At 38.2% G+C, this 22,640-nt stretch overlaps 1 protein-coding gene and 2 long non-coding RNA genes across 6 annotated transcripts in view; 1 reads left to right on the forward strand and 2 right to left on the reverse strand.

Annotated features, from left to right (window-relative positions):
• The window catches only part of psmb8a (proteasome 20S subunit beta 8A), a 339,256-nt gene that overhangs the window by 99,180 nt on the left and 217,436 nt on the right, over positions 1–22,640 (reverse strand). The gene's annotated exons all lie outside the window — the stretch shown is intronic.
• Positions 8,621–13,490, reverse strand: LOC143140179 (uncharacterized). Of its 3 annotated transcripts, none has more exons than XR_012990565.1 (5): positions 13,479–13,490; positions 12,210–12,285; positions 11,155–11,205; positions 8,910–8,999; positions 8,621–8,713 (listed from the first exon to the last, which is right to left on the reverse strand). It is a non-coding gene; the product is annotated as an uncharacterized LOC143140179 (long non-coding RNA). The 3 variants fall into 3 exon arrangements; XR_012990566.1 differs by lacking the exon at positions 13,479–13,490 and adding an exon at positions 12,792–12,834 and having other exon boundaries at positions 8,621–8,704; XR_012990564.1 differs by lacking the exon at positions 13,479–13,490 and adding an exon at positions 12,792–12,834.
• Positions 14,883–17,472, forward strand: LOC143140180 (uncharacterized). Of its 2 annotated transcripts, none has more exons than XR_012990567.1 (3): positions 14,883–14,936; positions 17,094–17,183; positions 17,380–17,472. It is a non-coding gene; the product is annotated as an uncharacterized LOC143140180 (long non-coding RNA). The 2 variants fall into 2 exon arrangements; XR_012990568.1 differs by having other exon boundaries at positions 17,389–17,472.

Consider the following 22,640-nt stretch of genomic DNA (forward strand, 5'->3'; position numbering starts at 1 on the left):
ATATCATCATAATCATAATATCTATTAACCTGAAAAGTTTCAGACCATTTATTCAAAGCATAGAGCATTTCTTGCACATTTCCTGCTTGGCCAGAAGGTGGCGCTATGCTAGGCCTGTGAATTATGCACGTGAATATCATCACAATAATGATATCCAATATTTTATAAAGTTTCAGATCAATCACTTAAGGCATTTTCCATTTCTGGCACATTTCCTGCTTGGCCAGGTGGTGGCGCTATGCCAGGCAGGCCCATTGGGTGTCTGGATATCATCATAATCATGATATCTATTAACCTGAGAAGTTTCAGACCATTCATTCAATGCACTGTGATTTATGACACATTTCCTGTTTATGTGGTGAGATATTAAAATCATATCAAATATATTACAACATTCCAAAATCCATTCACAATTTAACATCAGCGACATCTTGGCATAATGTTTGCCAAATTTCAAATGAATCTGACAAACCGTCTTGGAGGAGTATGTTCAAATTGATCATGTGACATCAGTATAATTGTCATTCTTTCTGTTGCCAGTTGGTGGCGCTATGCCAAACATGCATTATGGGCATGTGAATATTATCATTAACATGGTCTTCAATGACCTGTGAAATTTAAAACATTTCAAGCCATGCATGGTGAATTATGACACATTTATTGTTTATGTGGAAGGGTATTAAAATTAATAATTTCGCCATTTCATCAAATTACAACATATCAAAAAAAAACTTCACAATTTATAATCAGGAACATCTCGGCATTATGTATACCAACTTTGACATGAATCGGAGCAACCGTCTAGGAGGAGTACGTTAAAATTGATCATGTCCACAACGCACAAAATCTCAATTACCTCACTTCCTGTGGGCGTGGCTAATGGCATGTTAATACAAAAGTTGTTTGTTTTTGGGAGTTACATACACCCACCAAATTTGGTGTGTGTATCTAAAACTATATGCCAACCACAAGTCACTGTGACGTAAGGGGGCGCTATGGAGTTCCTGGGCAATGCCCGGTGCCAAGCTTTTATCCCTGTCTATTCACTGTACCACTTGATGTGTGTGCTAAATTTCATGCGTTTTCGACCATGTTAACCACCTCAAAATATATACCAACCAAGGAATCAGTCACCTAAGGGGGCGCTAGCGAGTCCCTGGGCCATGCCCGGGGGCAAGCTCTTGTACCAAACAGCGTTGCGTGCCACCTGACATGTGTGGCAAATTTCAAGCATTTTCGACCATGTTAACCACCTCAAAAACAGGAAAGCAAAAAAGTGGAATAACAATAATAATAATAAATATAGCCGCAAGCGGCAATGGCGGGCCCGAGCACCTGCGGGCCGCAACCCGTGACATTTCGGAATCCAACAAAGCCCCGATGTTGTCCGTTTGTGAAATGTACATATTTGATGCGTGTGCTATTTTTTTCAGATCAATCCATCAAAGCCTTGAACATTTTTGGCACATTTCCTGCTTGGTCAGATGGTGGCACTATGCAAGGGATGTGATTTACACATGTGAATATCGTCACAATAATGATATCTAATATTTTGTAAAGTTTCAGATCAATCAATAAAGGCATTGCCAATTTCTGGCACATGTTCCTGCTTGGCCAGGTGGTAGCGCTATACCAGGCAGGCCCATTGGGTGTCTGGATATCATCATAATCATAATATCTATTAACCTGAGAAGTTTCAGACCATTCATTCAAAGCATAGAACATTTCTGGCACATTTCCTGCTTGGCCAGATGGTGGCGCTATCCTAGGCATGTGAATTACACATATGAATATCATCACAATAATATCCAATATTTTATAAAGTTTCAGATCAATCACTTAAGGCATTGTCCATTTCTGGCACATTTCCTGCTTGGCCAGGTGGTGGCGCTATGCCAGGCAGGCCCATTGGGTGTCTGGATATCATCATAATCACGATATCTATTAACCTGAGAAGTTTCAGACCATTCATTCAATGCACTGTGATTTGTGACACATTTCCTGTTTATGTGGTGAGATATTAAAATCATATCAAATATGTTACAACATTCAAAAATCCCTTCACAATTTAACATCAGCGACATCTTGGCATAATGTTGGCCAAATTTCAAATGAATCTGACAAACCGTCTAGGAGCAGTATGTTCAAATTGATTATGTGAAGTCAGTGTAATTGTCATTCTTTCTGTTGCCAGTTGGTGGCGCTATGCCAAACATGCGTTATGGGCATGCGAATATTATCATTAACATGGTATTCAATGACTTGTTAAATTTTAAACATTTCAAGCCATGCACGATGAATTATGACACATTTACTGTTTGTGTGGAAGGGTATTAAAATTCATAATTTCGCCATTTCGTCAAATTACAACATATCAAAAAAAGGCTTCACAATTTAGAATCAGGAACATCTCGACGTCACGTATACCAACTTTGACATGAATTGGATCAACCGTCTAGGAGGAGTACGTTAAAATTGATCATGTCCACAACGCACAAATTCTCAATTACCTCACTTCCTGTGGGCGTGGCTAATGGCATGTTAATACAAAAGTTGTTTGTTTTTGGCATATTAGGCATGTGAATTACACATGTGAATATCATCACAATAATGATATCCAATATTTTGTAAAGTTTCAGATCAACCAATAAAGGCATTACCAATTTCTGGCACATTTTCCTGCTTGGCCAGGTGGTGGCGCTATGCCAGGCAGGCCCATAGGGTGTCTGGATATCATCATAATTATAATATCTATTAACCTGAGAAGTTTCAGACCATTCATTCAAAGCATAGAGCATTTCTGGCATATTTCCTGTTTGGCCAGATGGTGGCGCTATGCTAGGCATGTGAATTATATGTGTGAATATCATCACAATAATGATATCCAATACTTTATAAAGTTTCAGATCAATCACTTAAGGCATTGTCCATTTCTGGCACATTTCCTACTTGGCCAGGTGGTGGCGCTATGTCAGGCAGGCCCATTGGGTGTCTGGATATCATCATAATCATAATATCTATTGACCTGAGAAGTTTCAGACCATTCATTCAATGCACTGTGATTATATGACACATTTCCAGTTTATATGGTGAGATATTAAAATCATGACATATTACAACATATCAAAAATCCCTTCGCAATTTAACATCAGCAACATCTTGGCATAATGTTAGCTAAATTTCACATGAATCCGACAAACCTTCTAGGAGGAGTATGTTAAAATTGATCATGTAACATCAATGTAATTGCCATTCTTTCTGTTGCCAGGTGGTGGCGCTATGCCAAATATACATTATGGGCATGTGAATATCATCACTACCATGGTATTCAAAGACCTGTGAAATTTAAAACATTTCAAGCCATGCATGGTGAATTAAGACACATTTATTGTTAACGTGGAAGTGTATTAAAATTCATAGTTTCGCCATTTCGTCAAATTACAACATATCAAAAAAAGCTTCACAATTTAGAATCAGAAGCATATTGGCATCATGTATACCAACTTTCACATGAATCGGATCAATCGTCTAGGAGGAGTACGTTAAAATTGATCATGTCCACAATGCACAACATCCCAATTACCTCACTTCCTGTGGGCGTGGCTAATGGCATGTTAATACAAAAGTTGATTGTTTTTGGGAGTTACACACACCCACCAAATTTGGTGTGTGTATCTAAAACTATATGCCAACCACAAGTCACAGTGACATAAGGGGGCGCTATGGAGTTCCTGGGCCAAGCCCAGTGCCAAGGCTTGTCCCCTGTGTATTCATGGTACCTCTTGACGTGTGTGCCAAATTTCATGCGTTTTCACCGATGGGAAGAACGTCTTCTGGCATCACAATTCATCACATTTTAGTCCGCACAAAATCCCAAATACCTCACTTCCTGTTGGGCGTGGCTAATGCATTGTACATACGAAAGTTGTTCATCTTGGGGAGATACACATACCTACCGAATTTGATGCGTCTAGCTGAAAGTATGTGCCAACCACTGCCTCAATCACCTAAGGGGGCGCTACTGAGTCCCTGGGCCACGCCCAGGGCCAAGCTCTTGTACCTAACTGCTTTGCGTGACACCTGATATGTGTGCCAAATTTCAAGAGTTTTCGACCATGTTAACCACCTCAAAAAAGGAAAACGCTCTGAGACAAAGTTAATATAATAATAATAATAATAATAATAATAATAATAATCCTTACAAAAACAATAGGGCCTTGCGCCCTTCGGTGCTCGGGCCCTAAATATAGCCGCAAGCGGCAATGGCGGGCCCGAGCACCTGCGGGCCGCAACCCGTGACTTGTCGGAATCCAACAAAGCACCGACGTGGTGCGTTTGTGAAATGTACATATTTGATGCGTGTGCTATTTGTTTTTGTATTTTATTTTCTGCCACATTTACTCGCTTGGCCAGATGGGGGCTTAATGCAAGGCAGGCCCATTGGGTGTCATCATAATCATAATATATATTAACCTGAGAAATTTCAGACCATTCATTTTAAGCAAAGAACATTTCTGATACACTTTTTGGTTGGCCAGATGGTGGCGCTATGTTAGGCATGAAAATTACACATGTGAATATCATCACAATAATGATATCCACATTTTTTGTAAACTTTCCGATCAATCACTTAAGGCATTGTCCATTTCTGGCACATTTACTGCTTGACCAGGTGGTGGCGCTATGCCAGGCAGGCCCATTGGGTGTCTGGATATCATCATAATCATAATATCTATTAACATGAGAAGTTTCAGACCATTTATTCAAAGCATATAGCATTTCTGGCACATTTCCTGCTTGGCCAGATGGTGGCGCTATGCTAGGCCTGTGAATTACGAATGTGAATATCATCACAATAATGATATCTGATATTTTATAAAGTTTCAGATCAATCACTTAAGGCATTGTCCATTTCTGGCACATTTCCTGCTTGGCCAGGTGGTGGCGCTATGCCAGGCAGGCCCATTGGGTGTCTGGATATCATCATAATCATGATATCTATTAACCTGAGAAGTTTCAGACCATTCATTGAATGCACTGTGATTTATGACACATTTCCTGTTTATGTGGTGAGATATTAAAATCAAATCAAATATATTACAATATTCAAAAATCCATTCACAATTTAACATCAGTGACATCTTGGCATAATGTTTGCCAAATTTCAAATGAATCTGACAAACCGTCTAGGAGGAGTATGTTCAAATTGATCATGTGACATCAGTATAATTGTCATTCTTTCTGTTGCCAGTTGGTGGCGCTATGCCAAACATGCATTATGGGCATGTGAATATTATCATTAACATGGTCTTCAATGACCTGTGAAATGTAAAACATTTCAAGCCGTGCATGGTGAATTATGACACATTTATTGTTTATGTGGAAGGGTATTAAAATTAATAATTTCGCCATTTCGTCAAATTACAACATATAAAAAAAAAGCTTCACAATTTATAATCAGGATCATCTCGGCATCATGTATACCAACTTTGACATGAATCGGATCAACCGTCTAGGAGGAGTACGTTAAAATTGATCCTGTCCACAACGCACAAAATCTCAATTACTTCACTTCCTGTGGGCGTGGCTAATGGCATGTTAATACAAAAGTTGTTTGTTTTTGGGAGTTACATACACCCACCAAATTTGGTGTGTGTATCTAAAACTATATGCCAACCACAAATCACTGTGACGTAAGGGGGCGCTATGGAAATCCTGGGCAACGCCCGGTGCCAAGTTTTTATCCCTGTCTATTCACTGTACCACTTGATGTGTGTGCTAAATTTAATGCGTTTTCGACCATGTTAACCACCTCAAAATATATGCCAACCACGGGATCAGTCACCTAAGGGGGCGCTAGCGAGTCCCTGGGCCACGCCTGGGGTCAAGCTCTTGTACCTAACTGCGATGCGTGACACCTGACGTGTGTGCCAAATTTCAAGAGTGTTCGACCATGTTAACCACCTCAAAAACAGGAAAGCAAAAAAGTGGAATAACAATAATAATAATAATAATAATAATAATAATAATCCTTACAAAAACAATAGGGCCTTGCGCCCTTCGGTGCTCGGGCCCTAATAATAATCCTTACAAAAACAATAGGGCCTTGCGCCCTTCGGTGCTCGGGCCCTAATAATCCTTACAAAAACAATAGGGCCTTGCGCCCTTCGGTGCTCGGGCCCTAATGAGTCATGTTGTAGTGGTCAACATAAATGTGCCCCTTCTGTTATTAGAATGCTAAGCTGAGATTTAAAATCATTCATTTCTTGTGTGGGAGGAGATGTTGCTGTAACGTTAACGTTATGAGATTTATGTTGCTTGATATGCTTGTACTCGTAACTTCGTCACTCGTAACTTTAGGACTCCTATTTTTTTTTATTAAGAGTAATTCAGGAAGCATTTTAGCCCCAAGTAGCGCCTGAGTCTGTGACAGCTTAAGCGAGGACTCCTAATAAGACCGATTCACAAACAATGTTTTGTGGTGGCATTTCACGTCGCGATGTTTTGAAATGCGTCTATAAATCACGAGGGAACATTTTTGCATTGTAGGCATAATAACTAAGGGATGCAGTAACACCACCAACAACAACCAAAACTAGCCTACTCATTGTTTACATGTACATTAAATGTAACGTTTCATTGTGAATCAAATTAAAAGATTCTCCTCTTTGCAAACGTTGGCATAGGCATATGGTGACAGATTAATTTAATAATGCTGCTGTATGAATCACGGTAAGCACGAATGAAGTGGCCACTTCTTAATGGGACTCACTGTATGGAAGTAGGCTAAGTAAAATAGAGATGTTTAAAATAAGATAAAGTTAGGATATGCCCGCTTGACAACGGCAGAGATAACTGTGGCCTTTGGCCATAGCAACCATCCATTTAGAACGACTGGCCTTCATAGCAACCAAGGATCGATCTTAGCTGTGATTCATGTAGCTACAGTATGCATGCAATGTGATGCAAAGTATAGAAAGGTGATGAAATATACAGAGACAGGTCAAGAAATATAGTGCAATGTAGACAGTAGTATACAGTTGATTTACAGAAGGTGGTTTAGAGTAATATGAATTAAATATAAATATGTGCAGTGTATTAGCAGTTAATTTATACAATAAGTAGAATAATGCATGTAGATGTAGCAGTAACAGTATAATAGTAGAAATAATAATATAGATATAGGCAGTGTATTAACAGAAAATAATAAAACAGAATAATTATGGATATTCAATTTGACAAATATAAAACAGAAATGTACATAACATACAGTTATGTGCAGTGTGGAAACAGTGTCATTGTAGTGCAGAAACAACAACTTAAGAGTAGTAAGAATAAGTCTATGTGCAGGATGAATAGTATAAAGATCAGTAGAATAACTATGTATAAATGTAATTACAGTAGGCCTATGTACATTTGTAAATAAATAAAAAACTATGGGTGAGAGGGATAAATTAATTTTATTTAATCGTAAAAGTAAATTGCATTCAATTAAATTGCAATTAAAGATCTTTCCAGTAGGCTTTAATGTCACGCAAAAAGTACAACCAAAGCTGAGCTTGATCAACTAGAACGTCTAAAGAACCAGAACTTGAGTGTAGTTTTTTGCTGGGTCCCAGGCCATGTTGGTCTGAGGGGAAATGAGAAAGCGGACAGTGCTGCTAAGCAAGCCCTCAATGAAGAAGTCACAGAATGTCAAATCCCTGCCCCAGACCTTAAACCTATACTGAACTCTTACATCTCAGATAAGTGGCAATCTGAATGGGATTAATGTACCACCAACAACAAGCAAGGAATGTGAATTTTGGCACATTTTCATGATCCACTGGGTCGTTATGGGCCACACAAAATATGGTGTTGCTAAAATTACTCCTATTGTGGCTATTAGAGACATGCGTTCATGAGTATCCAGCTACATTCAATGAGTTAAGTAAAATACATTCACACACACAAAAAAAACATCACTAATGTTGTGGACATTCCTTTATTCTGAGATACATCAATAGGCTCTCAAAACAATCCCAAACAGATATAAGGTCTTTATAGAGCAAATCCATATAGATTATTTGTCAAATAAACCAGTAAAACAGAATTAGGGGATGGAATATATAACATTCACACTCATAGCTCATATTTTTTTTTAAAATAAATCAGTGAAAAAATATCCTGACAAACATTGTTTCTTCTCTTCCACTACCTGGGTATGTTTCACAGGCGGTGGTGCTACCACTGCTCCACCAACAAGGTTACATCTGATCACAGGTGTGTAAGTAAAGTTAAACAAAGATAACTACACATGTGACTGTGATCTTTGTCCATACAAAGGCAAAATCCAGGATCTACATTTTTTTGCAAAATGCTATTTTTTGCAGTAATTGAAAGTGAAAGTTTTATTGTTCTAATACTACATTTCCCAGAGATATTATGTTTGTTTTGCAGTATCTGCAAAAATGCACTGTGAAACCAAGGCAGTGACAGTAACTTACTGAACATGGTACGTAACAGTAGCTTACTGAACATGGTCTTTCTCTGAATCTCTGAAAAAATAACAAAATGTAACTTTTCTTTAAATGTATAACTTTCATTTTTTTTGTTTTTTTTTTTGTGTGTACTGTATTACCATGTTCCTTTACAAGCTGCCCAACAATCAGCCTGAGGTAGTTCATCTCAACATCTGGACTAATAAAAGTCCTGGATGAACTTGCTGGGGATCCTGTCAAAAAACGTTTGTCATTCCCTTACAAACGAATGTGGATATGCAGAGGGAATAACAATTTTGTATGATATTGGTACAAATGTTAGGAATCTTGCCAGTCGAGTGGATATGCAGAGGGAGAATAACAACGTTTGTATGATATTTGTACAAATCTTAGGAATCTTGCCAGTCGAGTCAAGTTCGGTGGACTAACCATTTCTGTGGAGCTCCTTTTCTTTTCTGAAAGTCAGAATCATCTCTGTCTTCCTCTCCACACTCCAGAATTTTTCTAAGTAATCAGGTCCTGATTAATCAACATTAGAGTGTTTTAGTAAACAGCAAAGTAAAACATCTTACTGACCAGTTTAATAAACATATAATAGCATTCAATACACGGGTTTCCCGTTTACCAACAAAACTAGATGCGCACGCAGCCGTGAGGCAGAAGACGCTTGGTGGCCGTCCACAATGTTATAAACTTAACCTAAATAGTCGGCTGCTGTAAGCTACAATCGGATTTTTTTGTATACCCCTGTTGTCTCAATGATAATAACATCTCATTTCAGACTATATTTCAAAGTTTGACGTTCATTTGGATTATTAATATAACATCGTATTTTGTCATTTTTGGCGAAGACATGCAATCCGTTAGGGATATTGAACATATTTAACATTCTCTAACCATCGTGATTTCGAATTGGTGCAGTTTTCAGCACAAAAACTCATTTTATTCTTTTGCTCTTTTGCATTGCTCTATGCTGTTCTATGGTGCTTTCTGCCTCTTGGTTGTGTACGCATGTTTTCGTGACGTTCCATAGAAATCCATGTATTGTGTTATGAAAGTTATACATTTAAAGGTTTTATAAGCTATTCTGACCATTTTGTAAAAATTAACACTTTTTTATTATACTCAGCTAATAACTAAGAACTTCATTGAGAGGAGTCACAATGTCTGATAGGCCTACTTCAAATTAGGGGCATAGAAAAACACCGTTGTCAATACACAATCATGTTGGTGGTTAATGTAATTATAATCAATGGTTTCTGTGTTTTGAAAATGTATAATTTTGCTTTTATTTACATTTTGCACAATACCCCAACATTTCCAGTATTGTACTACATTGTTCACAGAATTGTGAACAAACAGCTTTTGACAGTATACCATGTTTTGGCAATGCTATGATGTACATTTTGTTTATTTATTTGTCATGCTCTACATTAAAATGTATCAACAGTGCCGAATAGTGCTACTATTACTACAGATCTTGTAATGAGAAAACAGCACCCATCCTGGTCAATTAAAGGCATGCCCTATAGCTTGGCAGAAGCATCTTATGTAGAGGTGGCCTAAGACTTTTGCACATGTACATGTCCTGTTAAATACCTGCAATCCTCCACACAGGCACATTATTTTTAGGGGGGAAATTCACCCAGGTGGCATTCACCAGGGGTGAATGCCCAAACCTCTCCTCACTCTCCCTAATCCATTGAGAAATCTGTTTGAGACAGTATAAAAGCCATAATGTCAACCTAGCAACCACCTTAGCAACCAACATGATAGCTTATCCATGAAAACTATTTGTCTGCCAACATCAATTAAACTACCTATATCAACATCCATCAGCATCCATGTCCAATTCAATTACTACCTAGCAACCTCCATAGCAACCAATACAACTACGCTATCAACCTACTGTATAGCACTGCATTATCTGTTTTAACTATATGATATTTTATTTTTTGCATTTTCATGCACTGGTAATTCCTTCAAATAATTTTTTTTTAGTTTGTGAAATACTACCTTTGTCTCTATGCTCTTCCATTTTGCCATATGGAACCGCCTCTCTTTCTCTCTTACATTCCTAGGCCTGAATTTTGGTCTTGTCTTGAATGCATACACACATACACACCAACACCAAAACACCCAAAACAGATTAATTTTGTTAAGGTGAAATGAGATGTGTGCTGACAATATGATCTAGCATTATGAGACACAGAAAATAAGAAAATACCTCCTCCTGTACCTCCTCCTGTAGCTCCACTATCTCAATGTCTCCTACACCCAATGCAAGAGCAAATAAATATGTAACTATAAAATGGGCAACGTGGCTAACTCCATTTAAGAAAGTCACTATTTATTTGTTGCAACCGATCACTGACTGATTACAGCACAATCCTTCTTAGCAGACAAGCTAACCTATTAAATCACCCAAATCAAACAATTAAAATAGTAATATATATATATATATATACTGTACTGTCCTGTACTGTACTCAAATTCAACTGAATAATTTATTGATGCATTGATTACCTTCTATATTCTCTGCCATACTTTGGGATAGAAACACAAACAAATACAGTACATTACACATATGTGTATACAGTATACCTGGATTTCAAATATCATAAATCTGTCATAATAACTAGATAACATTTTGGAGATATTTCAATAAACCTACCTGATAAAAGGGTAGACAGATAGAGATCAGGCAGTGATGAATGAGGGAAATCTGGAGGGGGGAAGCAAAATTAAAATTAAGGATTCAATGTGAGACTGTTTTCACAACAAATGTTTTACCAAGATCAGTAAGGCCACCATCAGCACCAGCAGCAGCAATGGCAGGAGCAGCAGGAGAAGCACCATCAGCAGCAGTAGCACCATCAGCATCACCAGCAGCAGTGGCAGGAGCAGCACCATCAGCAGCATTGACAACACCACCAGCCTCAGCAGGAGCAGCAGCAGCATTGGCACCACCACCAGCCTCAGCAGGAGCAGCAGCAGCATTGGCACCACCACCAGCCTCAGCAGGAGCAGCAGCAGCATTGGCACCACCACCAGCCTCAGCAGGAGCGAGCAGCAGCAGCAGCAGCAGCAGCAGCAGCATTGGCACCACCACCAGCCTCAGCAGGAGCAGCAACATTTTAGGGTATTGTAGAAGGATGGATCGATGAAGGTGGCCTAAATGATATATTTTTGGAATGCTTGCAGTGTGTAGGTGTGATTTAAGCTATAATAAGCTATATTCCACCCTTCTGTGTGCTTAATAAAACCACGTGCCAGGATGAAATCACGGTTCAGAGTGATGCATTATTTTGAGCGCAGGTACTTTTTAGGGTATTGTAGAAGGATGGATCGATGAAGGTGGCCAAAATGATATATTTTTGGAATGCTTGCAGTGTGTAGGTGTGATTTAAGCTATAATAAGCTATATTCCACCCTTCTGTGTGCTTAATAAAACCACGTGCCAGGATGAAATCACGGTTCAGAGTGACGCATTATTTTGAGCGCGGGTACTTTTTAGGGTATTGTAGAAGGATGGATCGATGAAGGTGGCCTAAATGATATATTTTTGGAATGCTTGCAGTGTGTAGGTGTGATTTAAGCTATAATAAGCTATATTCCACCCTTCTGTGTGCATAGGCCTAATAAAACCATATGCCAGGATGAAATCACAATCAAATGTTAAAAGATAAAAACGCTTGTTTTTTTTATTCCATCACATTGTCTTACAACCTTTTGGCATGTGGCAGTGTCCGTTTCAGTTTGTGCTTCTCTTCTTCAGGGCCAGGCTCCACAGATTGTGTTTTGGCTGGATGAAGCACAATTAAGGTGTAACAGTGTGTAAATATTCAAATATTACAATACAAAAAATATAAAACCAACTGTCAACACTGCATTTTTGGAAGAATATGTGCAGTTCAAATGCAGGAAAATACAGTAGCCTACTTTGGACAAGGAAAAAACTTCATTGCACTACGTAGTAATGCAATATTTACTGAAATGTTAGTGTACTGCATTCTACTTCAGAAAAATGGCAGTAGGTCTGGTCGTTTTTGTCCTTTGAATGCAGATATTTGTTTGTACAGGAAGACCCAAAATATTTAAACAAATAGGCTAGCAATATGACTGATGTAATGCCAAACATGACACATAACTGTAAAAGCCAAACATAACACATAATTGTGAAAGGTTTAGCTGGAATCGTAGCACACAGGGCACTACTTTTGACAATTAAACCATAACGTGAACAATAATGTATTAAGCTAATTAGGATAGGCTACCACATGTTGTTGTTGGTAGTTTACTTAAACTTACTTGCAGGCTAATTTCGCTTTCAATTGGGTTGAAATTGCACAAAGATCGGCCTATCTAGACTTTGAACTCATGAATAAAGGGTATTAATTAGGGATGCACCGAATCCAGGATTCGGTTTCGGATTCGGCCGAATATTGGATTTTTTGACGGGGTTCGGTTTCTGCCGAACCTTAGAATTTTTCCCCACCGAACCGAACCCTACGCTTACACTATGCGCGCTACACTGGTCGACGTCATGACGGCGCCTTTGATTATAGGAAGGTGTTTACGTAGGTGGCCCGTTCGAATGCAGTAGCTCAGGCTGTGTGAGTGAGAAAGTGAAAATGGAACTCGAGCAGAAAAAGTGTTGTTTGGCAGTACTTTCAGTCCAAAGAAGGTGATTCTAGTCGAGCTACATGTTCAATTTGCAGTTAAAATAAAATAAAATTAAATATACACTGCTGTGGATGTTATTTACTTCATAAATGTGTTTACTGTGTTAATGGACTGAGGATGGAGTAGGATTCGGTATTCGGTTTCGGATTCGGCAGAATCTTAACCAGTGGATTCGGTATTCGGCCGAACCCCAAAAATCTGGATTCGGTGCATCCCTAGTATTAATCAATATGAGCACATTTTAATCGAAAAAAAAAAACCTCGAACTATTATTTTATTTGGCGGACGACAAAGTAAGTTAACTTTCCCTACCTTTCTCCACATTCAGCGTGCGGCGTGTTTACGTTTCTGCTCAATTATGGGCCAATCACAATGTATTTCACGTAGACGTAGGCACGTAAAATCCACGTTGCTTCCGTGTTCTGAGTGTGGTTGTGGCCCAGTAACCAGGACTGCGTTATACCTCCTTAAATCACACCTACACACTGCAAGCATTCCAAAAATATATCATTTAGGCCACCTTCATCGATCCATCCTTCTACAATACCCTAAAAAGTACCCGCGCTCAAAATAATGCGTCACTCTGAACCGTGATTTCATCCTGGCACGTGGTTTTATTAAGCACACAGAAGGGTGGAATATAGCTTATTATAGCTTAAATCACACCTACACACTGCAAGCATTCCAAAAATATAGCATTTAGGCCACCTTCATCGATCCATCCTTCTACAATACCCTAAAAAGTACCCGCGCTCAAAATAATGCGTCACTCTGAACCGTGATTTCATCCTGGCACGTGGTTTTATTAAGCACACAGAAGGGTGGAATATAGCTTATTATAGCTTAAATCACACCTACACACTGCAAGCATTCCAAAAATATATCATTTAGGCCACCTTCATCGATCCATCCTTCTACAATACCCTAAAAAGTACCCGCGCTCAAAATAAGGCGTCACTCTGAACCGTGATTTCATCCTGGCAGGTGGTTTTATTAAGCACACAGAAGGGTGGAATATAGCTTATTATAGCTTAAATCACACCTACACACTGCAAGCATTCCAAAAATATATCATTTTGGCCACCTTCATCGATCCATCCTTCTACAATACCCTAAAAAGTACCTGCGCTCAAAATAATGCATCACTCTGAACCGTGATTTCATCCTGGCACGTGGTTTTATTAAGCACACAGAAGGGTGGAATATAGCTTATTATAGCTTAAATCACACCTACACACTGCAAGCATTCCAAAAATATATCATTTAGGCCACCTTCATCGATCCATCCTTCTACAATACCCTAAAATGTTGCTGCTCCTGCTGAGGCTGGTGGTGGTGCCAATGCTGCTGCTGCTGCTGCTGCTGCTGCTCGCTCCTGCTGAGGCTGGTGGTGGTGCCAATGCTGCTGCTGCTCCTGCTGAGGCTGGTGGTGGTGCCAATGCTGCTGCTGCTCCTGCTGAGGCTGGTGGTGGTGCCAATGCTGCTGCTGCTCCTGCTGAGGCTGGTGGTGTTGTCAATGCTGCTGATGGTGCTGCTCCTGCCACTGCTGCTGCTGCTGGTGATGCTGATGGTGCTACTGCTGCTGATGGTGCTTCTCCTGCTGCTCCTGCCATTGCTGCTGCTGCTGCTGATGGTGGCCTTACTGATCTTGGTAAAACATTTGTTGTGAAAACAGTCTCACATTGAATCCTTAATTTTAATTTTGCTTCCCCCCTCCAGATTTCCCTCATTCATCACTGCCTGATCTCTATCTGTCTACCCTTTTATCAGGTAGGTTTATTGAAATATCTCCAAAATGTTATCTAGTTATTATGACAGATTTATGATATTTGAAATCCAGGTATACTGTATACACATATGTGTAATGTACTGTATTTGTTTGTGTTTCTATCCCAAAGTATGGCAGAGAATATAGAAGGTAATCAATGCATCAATAAATTATTCAGTTGAATTTGAGTACAGTACAGGACAGTACAGTATATATATATATATATATATTACTATTTTAATTGTTTGATTTGGGTGATTTAATAGGTTAGCTTGTCTGCTAAGAAGGATTGTGCTGTAATCAGTCAGTGATCGGTTGCAACAAATAAATAGTGACTTTCTTAAATGGAGTTAGCCACGTTGCCCATTTTATAGTTACATATTTATTTGCTCTTGCATTGGGTGTAGGAGACATTGAGATAGTGGAGCTACAGGAGGAGGTACAGGAGGAGGTATTTTCTTATTTTCTGTGTCTCATAATGCTAGATCATATTGTCAGCACACATCTCATTTCACCTTAACAAAATTAATCTGTTTTGGGTGTTTTGGTGTTGGTGTGTATGTGTGTATGCATTCAAGACAAGACCAAAATTCAGGCCTAGGAATGTAAGAGAGAAAGAGAGGCGGTTCCATATGGCAAAATGGAAGAGCATAGAGACAAAGGTAGTATTTCACAAACTAAAAAAAAATTATTTGAAGGAATTACCAGTGCATGAAAATGCAAAAAATAAAATATCATATAGTTAAAACAGATAATGCAGTGCTATACAGTAGGTTGATAGCGTAGTTGTATTGGTTGCTATGGAGGTTGCTAGGTAGTAATTGAATTGGACATGGATGCTGATGGATGTTGATATAGGTAGTTTAATTGATGTTGGCAGACAAATAGTTTTCATGGATAAGCTATCATGTTGGTTGCTAAGGTGGTTGCTAGGTTGACATTATGGCTTTTATACTGTCTCAAACAGATTTCTCAATGGATTAGGGAGAGTGAGGAGAGGTTTGGGCATTCACCCCTGGTGAATGCCACCTGGGTGAATTTCCCCCCTAAAAATAATGTGCCTGTGTGGAGGATTGCAGGTATTTAACAGGACATGTACATGTGCAAAAGTCTTAGGCCACCTCTACATAAGATGCTTCTGCCAAGCTATAGGGCATGCCTTTAATTGACCAGGATGGGTGCTGTTTTCTCATTACAAGATCTGTAGTAATAGTAGCACTATTCGGCACTGTTGATACATTTTAATGTAGAGCATGACAAATAAATAAACAAAATGTACATCATAGCATTGCCAAAACATGGTATACTGTCAAAAGCTGTTTGTTCACAATTCTGTGAACAATGTAGTACAATACTGGAAATGTTGGGGTATTGTGCAAAATGTAAATAAAAGCAAAATTATACATTTTCAAAACACAGAAACCATTGATTATAATTACATTAACCACCAACATGATTGTGTATTGACAACGGTGTTTTTCTATGCCCCTAATTTGAAGTAGGCCTATCAGACATTGTGACTCCTCTCAATGAAGTTCTTAGTTATTAGCTGAGTATAATAAAAAAGTGTTAATTTTTACAAAATGGTCAGAATAGCTTATAAAACCTTTAAATGTATAACTTTCATAACACAATACATGGATTTCTATGGAACGTCACGAAAACATGCGTACACAACCAAGAGGCAGAAAGCACCATAGAACAGCATAGAGCAATGCAAAAGAGCAAAAGAATAAAATGAGTTTTTGTGCTGAAAACTGCACCAATTCGAAATCACGATGGTTAGAGAATGTTAAATATGTTCAATATCCCTAACGGATTGCATGTCTTCGCCAAAAATGACAAAATACGATGTTATATTAATAATCCAAATGAACGTCAAACTTTGAAATATAGTCTGAAATGAGATGTTATTATCATTGAGACAACAGGGGTATACAAAAAAATCCGATTGTAGCTTACAGCAGCCGACTATTTAGGTTAAGTTTATAACATTGTGGACGGCCACCAAGCGTCTTCTGCCTCACGGCTGCGTGCGCATCTAGTTTTGTTGGTAAACGGGAAACCCGTGTATTGAATGCTATTATATGTTTATTAAACTGGTCAGTAAGATGTTTTACTTTGCTGTTTACTAAAACACTCTAATGTTGATTAATCAGGACCTGATTACTTAGAAAAATTCTGGAGTGTGGAGAGGAAGACAGAGATGATTCTGACTTTCAGAAAAGAAAAGGAGCTCCACAGAAATGGTTAGTCCACCGAACTTGACTCGACTGGCAAGATTCCTAAGATTTGTACAAATATCATACAAACGTTGTTATTCTCCCTCTGCATATCCACTCGACTGGCAAGATTCCTAACATTTGTACCAATATCATACAAAATTGTTATTCCCTCTGCATATCCACATTCGTTTGTAAGGGAATGACAAACGTTTTTTGACAGGATCCCCAGCAAGTTCATCCAGGACTTTTATTAGTCCAGATGTTGAGATGAACTACCTCAGGCTGATTGTTGGGCAGCTTGTAAAGGAACATGGTAATACAGTACACACAAAAAAAAAAACAAAAAAAATGAAAGTTATACATTTAAAGAAAAGTTACATTTTGTTATTTTTTCAGAGATTCAGAGAAAGACCATGTTCAGTAAGCTACTGTTACGTACCATGTTCAGTAAGTTACTGTCACTGCCTTGGTTTCACAGTGCATTTTTGCAGATACTGCAAAACAAACATAATATCTCTGGGAAATGTAGTATTAGAACAATAAAACTTTCACTTTCAATTACTGCAAAAAATAGCATTTTGCAAAAAAATGTAGATCCTGGATTTTGCCTTTGTATGGACAAAGATCACAGTCACATGTGTAGTTATCTTTGTTTAACTTTACTTACACACCTGTGATCAGATGTAACCTTGTTGGTGGAGCAGTGGTAGCACCACCGCCTGTGAAACATACCCAGGTAGTGGAAGAGAAGAAACAATGTTTGTCAGGATATTTTTTCACTGATTTATTTAAAAAAAAAATATGAGCTATGAGTGTGAATGTTATATATTCCATCCCCTAATTCTGTTTTACTGGTTTATTTGACAAATAATCTATATGGATTTGCTCTATAAAGACCTTATATCTGTTTGGGATTGTTTTGAGAGCCTATTGATGTATCTCAGAATAAAGGAATGTCCACAACATTAGTGATGTTTTTTTTGTGTGTGTGAATGTATTTTACTTAACTCATTGAATGTAGCTGGATACTCATGAACGCATGTCTCTAATAGCCACAATAGGAGTAATTTTAGCAACACCATATTTTGTGTGGCCCATAACGACCCAGTGGATCATGAAAATGTGCCAAAATTCACATTCCTTGCTTGTTGTTGGTGGTACATTAATCCCATTCAGATTGCCACTTATCTGAGATGTAAGAGTTCAGTATAGGTTTAAGGTCTGGGGCAGGGATTTGACATTCTGTGACTTCTTCATTGAGGGCTTGCTTAGCAGCACTGTCCGCTTTCTCATTTCCCCTCAGACCAACATGGCCTGGGACCCAGCAAAAAACTACACTCAAGTTCTGGTTCTTTAGACGTTCTAGTTGATCAAGCTCAGCTTTGGTTGTACTTTTTGCGTGACATTAAAGCCTACTGGAAAGATCTTTAATTGCAATTTAATTGAATGCAATTTACTTTTACGATTAAATAAAATTAATTTATCCCTCTCACCCATAGTTTTTTATTTATTTACAAATGTACATAGGCCTACTGTAATTACATTTATACATAGTTATTCTACTGATCTTTATACTATTCATCCTGCACATAGACTTATTCTTACTACTCTTAAGTTGTTGTTTCTGCACTACAATGACACTGTTTCCACACTGCACATAACTGTATGTTATGTACATTTCTGTTTTATATTTGTCAAATTGAATATCCATAATTATTCTGTTTTATTATTTTCTGTTAATACACTGCCTATATCTATATTATTATTTCTACTATTATACTGTTACTGCTACATCTACATGCATTATTCTACTTATTGTATAAATTAACTGCTAATACACTGCACATATTTATATTTAATTCATATTACTCTAAACCACCTTCTGTAAATCAACTGTATACTACTGTCTACATTGCACTATATTTCTTGACCTGTCTCTGTATATTTCATCACCTTTCTATACTTTGCATCACATTGCATGCATACTGTAGCTACATGAATCACAGCTAAGATCCTTGGTTGCTATGAAGGCCAGTCGTTCTAAATGGATGGTTGCTATAGCCAAAGGACACAGTTATCTCTGCCGTTGTCAAGCGGGCATATCCTAACTTTATCTTATTTTAAACATCTCTATTTTACTTAGCCTACTTCCATACAGTGAGTCCCATTAAGAAGTGGCCACTTCATTCGTGCTTACCGTGATTCATACAGCAGCATTATTAAATTAATCTGTCACCATATGCCTATGCCAACGTTTGCAAAGAGGAGAATCTTTTAATTTGATTCACAATGAAACGTTACATTTAATGTACATGTAAACAATGAGTAGGCTAGTTTTGGTTGTTGTTGGTGGTGTTACTGCATCCCTTAGTTATTATGCCTACAATGCAAAAATGTTCCCTCGTGATTTATAGACGCATTTCAAAACATCGCGACGTGAAATGCCACCACAAAACATTGTTTGTGAATCGGTCTTATTAGGAGTCCTCGCTTAAGCTGTCACAGACTCAGGCGCTACTTGGGGCTAAAATGCTTCCTGAATTACTCTTAATAAAAAAAAATAGGAGTCCTAAAGTTACGAGTGACGAAGTTACGAGTACAAGCATATCAAGCAACATAAATCTCATAACGTTAACGTTACAGCAACATCTCCTCCCTGACATAGCTAGCTAGCTTCTAGCCACACAAGAAATGAATGATTTTAAATCTCAGCTTAGCATTCTAATAACAGAAGGGGCACATTTATGTTGACCACTACAACATGACTCATTATGTCTGTAACTCTATAAAACACTTACTTTCATAAATGAAGCACGCCATCCAGCACATACACATGGAAACCGATATTTTAGGTACTTGGCCACAAACTCAAAACGTGTCTCCCTGAAGCTCTTCTAGAATCTTTGCTCTGAAGGCTGCGTTGCTATGGCAACATCAAATAAACGGAGAGTCTTTTCAAGGTATTTCCTGCTTGTACTGTCGTCAAATCCATGCTTTGAGGAAAACATTCTTTTTATCATAGTTCTATGGCAAGCGATTTTATCATTTACCCGCTACGTTTGACTATCTGGAATTAACATTGTAGATATCAACAACGTCTTTCTGACTAGTCGCAATTACATTTTGGATAGTTGGAATTGTCATTCAAGATATCTGTCACGTAATTGTGACTAGTCGAAACGTCAGATAGAGATATCTGTAATTTAGTTTTGACTAGGCAAAACTGAATTACAGATATCTGTCATCACGTCATTGAAAACAACATTCAACTCGTCACACATCTTAAATGGCAATTGCAGATATCTTTAATTCAGTTTTGACTAGGCAGAATGAAAGGTGAAGATATCTCAAACGTCATTATGACTAGTGCAAATTATTGTGCAAGACGTTGCTCTTTAGTTCCGTAGCAGAGCCCGTCTAGATTTCTAGGCTAGAGCCCATCTACTTAGACATTCTGTCAGCTAATTTCCCCTCCCCAACATAATCGAAGAAAAAGTGGGCTTATTTCCTTATTTCTATGAATGGAAGAAGAATAAGCAGGCTGTAATGTCGTAGCCTACATAAATTAGTAGGCCTAGGCTACTAAATGCACCAGCACCATCTACAGGAAATTCCATTCATAATGGTGTTGGCTGTAATCGAAAAAATCAAAGCAACATTGAATCATCAATTCTTGCTGCCAGCTCCTGTCTTGCATAGGCGGCAGCATTAAAAAGATGATTAAAAACTCCTTCGCCCTCTGGCTGGTCTGACATGGTACTAATTAGTGCTAATTACAAAGTTAACAGTTAACAGGTGCTACGTGATTTGATGATTTGAACAACAACACGCTGTTCTCCCGCCTAAAGTGGGATGCGGGCCTAATTTGCATAGTAATACAGATATCTCTAACGTCATTTCGCCTAGTCAAAACTCTAATTCAAGATATCTATAATTACATTTTGACTAGGCAGAATGAAAGTTATAGATATCTCCAATTTCAGATATCTCTAATCAAAACTCATTCAAGATATCTATAACTTGATAATAGATATCTACAATCAAATTATGACTATCCCTAACTCCAGTTTGAGATATCTACAACGTCATTTTGACTAGTCAAAATTCCATTTACAGATATCTACAATGTCATTTCGCCTAGTCAAAACTTAATTCAAGATATCTGAAAAGGAACATGTAGATATCTTGAATTGAAGTGAATTAAAGATATCTTCAACTGGAGTTATGACTAGTCAGAATCAAATTGTAGATATCTCTAACTGGAATTACAGATATCTACAATTCAGTTGCAGATATCCGTAATTCACATAGTGGATATCTGCAACTGAATTGTAGATATCCGTAATGATAAACCCCATAGAAATGAATGGCAAATGTGGCGTCATTTGTCCTAGGAAGAATGTCTTTGTGGATATCTGAAATGACAATTATGGATAGGAAGAATTCAATTGCGGATATCTAAAATGTTCGTTTTGACTAGGCAAAACTGAATTACAGATATCTGCAATAAGCGGGAAAATGTTAAAATCGCTTGCCATAGCCTAGTACTACGAAGGGAGCTTAACCTACCCAGATGTAACCCAGGGTTACTTTGTTAAACCGGGGTAGACAAAACCTGGTTATCTCAAGTGGTGTTAATCGGTACTACGACGCTGATTATGAAGTTGATTTGTTGAGCCGGGGTTAACCTCATTGGAGTTTGTGCGCGTTCACATAAAAGGGGCGGGTTGCAGCGCAAATCACCACTTTCAGTGATGACGTGTTCACCTTATTTTACGGATGAGGAATGCAAAATTATTATGACAAGTTATGAGGAATTGAAACCCACTCTACGACAAAAATCAAATATACGTCGGCAGTGAACAAAGCAAGCAAGGCTGTTGGCAACGTATTGCAGATCGGGTAGCCTAAATGCCTAAAAGTACGTTTTATTTCCACATGTTCTTCAAATACGGAGGATTAATAGCTTGCGGAATGTATTTAATGAGTTGAAATAATTAAATTGCCTATTTTGAGTTCATAGAAATGCCTACAGATGCAACACAATTTGGAGGTGGGCATATAGATTACAGTAATAAGGATAATTGAATGTTTAAGTAGCCCCATTGACTGATTTAGTGTATGCCTAATCCTGTGAACATTTCAGATGCAACACCATTGCCAAACGCACATGGCAGCAGGTGAAAATGAAACACAAACACATTATTCAGAATAGTGGTTTATATAGTCATGAAAACATGCAGGCCTAGTATGCTTATAGGTTATAGCCTTCACTTGCTGTTTTACAGCTAACAAGAAAAAGGTGTCTTTGAACACTACTGTAAAGCACCAGAGTGTTTTACAGTAGCAGAGGAGTTGGCCATCGCAAATAATAGTGGAAGGCCGATTATGGAGGGGGTTGAGGGAGGCATTCGGTCGGATTCTGGTGTGGAAATGTGTAGCCTTTATGTGCAGGGTACAGTAATATGACATTCAATTCAA

The sequence above is a fragment of the Alosa pseudoharengus genome, unplaced genomic scaffold (genome assembly GCF_046254945.1).
Source record: "Alosa pseudoharengus isolate Yale_2024_CS ecotype anadromous, Long Island Sound unplaced genomic scaffold, YU_APseudo_1.1 YU_APseudo_1.1_scf_23, whole genome shotgun sequence".
Lineage (NCBI taxonomy): Eukaryota > Metazoa > Chordata > Actinopteri > Clupeiformes > Clupeidae > Alosa > Alosa pseudoharengus.